This window comes from Zingiber officinale, chromosome 4A, assembly GCF_018446385.1.
Source record: "Zingiber officinale cultivar Zhangliang chromosome 4A, Zo_v1.1, whole genome shotgun sequence".
Taxonomy (NCBI): Eukaryota; Viridiplantae; Streptophyta; class Magnoliopsida; order Zingiberales; family Zingiberaceae; genus Zingiber; species Zingiber officinale.
Genome location: NC_055992.1, coordinates 88,012,238 through 88,015,221, shown reverse-complemented (window position 1 = coordinate 88,015,221; position 2,984 = coordinate 88,012,238).

The following is a 2,984-nucleotide window of genomic DNA, read 5'->3' as shown; positions in this document are numbered from 1 at the left end:
CTCAAGAGGTGCTTCCCTTCTCCACAGCTTCTCCTTTTCTCTCCGCAACGATCTTCTTCTGACACCAACAAGGGGGTCACAGATGAGGAGGCTGACGAGGAGGAGGTGTAAGTATCCCGTGGTAGTTTTGAAGTGATCAACCAAGTAAAGTTAGGTCATGTTGGTATTTAACTCCCGTGTCTAAATGTGCAGGAATTTAGGAGCACCGGAAGTCGAGCGAAAGGCACAGCTAGGGAGAAGGATGACACGGGAGAGAGCCGACAGGCCCAGTGTGTCCGAGCTACGAGGTGCTGCGGAAGAGTACATGGGCGGATGAGAAGGAGGCACATGGCGTTTCTGAGGGATAAAAAGCCAGAGCGGAAGTTTCCTCGAAGGCCGGAAGTTGGGTTCGGGTGAGCCCTATTCCGGATGGCCGAGATCACCGAAGCGAAGCCGGAACTAGAGAGGAAGACCCGGACCCAAGCAAGCGGAGCTAGAGCGGAAGAACCCGGACCAAATAGTTAACATGATGTTAACTTGGGTTCGGGCACCCGGAGCAAGCTTTTATCCGAAACGCAATGTGGAGTATTCCGGTGCGACGAGGATAAAAGTTTATTCCTTCTCAGGTGCCTGAAACCCTTCCAGGCGCCCCGACCAAGACTATAAATATAGCCCTGGTCCCAGAAGATTAGAACAACACTTGTAATTCATTTCTTTTCAATCTTGCTTTGTAACTAAGTGTTTTAATTATTGTAAAGAGGCTTTTCTGCCTGAAGGAGAGTTTAGTGCGCTTTCAACTTCCTTGAATTAACAACCTCCCTGGTTGTAACCAAGTAAATATGTTGTGCCTCTTATTTTTAATCTCTTATTTTTGTTTATGCAAGTGTTAAGTATAATTAAGCTGTAAAAGTTCGAGGAATATTTGTTTTTATTTGTATGGTCATTCACCCCCTCTAGCTAGTCGCCCAAGGGTCCAGCAAGTGGTATCAGAGCAGGTTCGCTTCAGGAAGACTAACAGATGAACGAAGCACACGAGATGGTCGGACCGAGCATCAACCCACGGAAGTTCGAGGGGAAATTTGTGAACTGGAAGAAAAAAAATGGAGGTATTTTTTTTAAATAGATTTTGAATTATTAATAATTATGAAATATGATTTTGTAGCTCTGAAAGATAAAGAAGAATATCAATGGACGAAGAAGGAGTAAGTCGACTTTGTGGCTAACGGCAAACCAAAGTTCCATCTACTGAGCGTTTTACTGCCACAAGAAGTCAACCGGATCAGAGCCTATGAGTTAGCCAAGGAGCTCTTGGAGAAATTTCTGGAACTACGCAAAGGGACCTCGGAGGATAAACTAGTGAGACGAGACCTGCTCCGAAACCATATCAGCAACCTTCGGTTAGAAGAAGGAAAAATCATTGCACACCTCCACTCGAGAATCAAGGAGCTTATCACCGGACTCACGAATCTCGGATAAAAGGTAATCAATCAAGATTTGATAAGGTACGCACTTAACGTATTTCCTAGGACTCCGGAATGGTCGACCTTAGTAGATGCGTATTTCATCTCTAAGGATTTAGAGGTAAGCACTTTAGAAGAACTTTTCTCAACTTTTGAAATTCATAAGTCAAGATGTGCAGGTCTAAAGAAGGAATCAAGGAAAAACATTGTCTTAAAAGCTAAAACGGACGAACCAGATTCTGAGACATCGCTTGACGATGACGAAATGACGTTAATGGTAAAAAAAAATTTTAAAATTATTTAAATCTAATAAATTTAATCAAGTGCAGGATGCAAAAAGAAAAAGGAAAGTAAGATGTTACCACTGTAATGAAGAAGGACATGTCAAAGATAACTGCTGAAAATTGAAGAGCAAAGACAAGGACAAGGAAAAGAACAAAAAGTCAGCCTGGCCCAAGTATAATCTAAAGGCGACATGAGACGACACGTCATCCGAATCTAAGATAGAAGCCCTCGCCGGACTTGCGCTAGTAGCAAGTCACCAAAAAGACGAAGATGAAGCAAGCTCGTCCAAAATGAGCATCGAGAGCATCGATGAAGGGGGAGAGACATTGGAAGAAAATAGCACTTCAAGGGGAGCTTCAGATTGCGGGATCGATAAGGTAAGTCAAGTACGGACTCTTCCTCCTGACAAGTTATTTCAATTCATAAAAATATTATCGAAAAACTGTTGTAAGTTAGAAAAAGAAAAGAAAGAGCTAAAATTAATCTTAACTATATCTTGTCGATTAGAAGATTTCAATAAAATAAAAATTGAAAATGAAAAATTGAAAAATCAAATAGAAAATTTAAAAACTCATGCATGCTCAACTTGTATTCCATCTAATTTTAGAAATTATTCAAGACTTAACTGGTATCTCAAATACCATAAGGGCCTAATTAGGAAAATATCCCAGAAATACATTTCCAAAAAAATTTGATTAACCCTATAGCAAGGAACCTATTTTGGGTTCCAAAATCATACTTAGATTAATTATTTTTTTGGTTTTCAGACAGAAAGTTAAATATTTAATTTCTTTAAAAGGCTTTGTCTAGAAAGTGGTTGTTGCTCCAATATCCAAGAAGGTCTAGTGCCTCGTCACAGTTTGAAAGCTAATTATTGAAATAAGTATTCAATTGACTAATTGGTAAGTAATTAGTTGTTATAAATTTTTTTCAGAAATTATTTAGAAGTTAAGGATGTGTTTAGTTTGTTTGCATTTTCATTTCATTTTTTAGAAAATCACATTTTCTCATTTTTCAGAAAATGGCTTTTCTACGTTTTTCGTTTTCTTAGAAAATACTCTCTCTTTTTCTTGAAAATAAATGTGGGAAATGCAAACCAAATGCGTTTTCCATTTTCTTAGAAAATAAAAATAGAATTTTTCCCTTAGACTTTTATGTTAGACCTTCCAAGTAACGTCTTTAAAGGAAACCCTATTTTTTATGTGATCAAAAGGGAGAGTAGTAAAGATAAGTCTAGGGGGAGGGTAGTATAATTTTTTA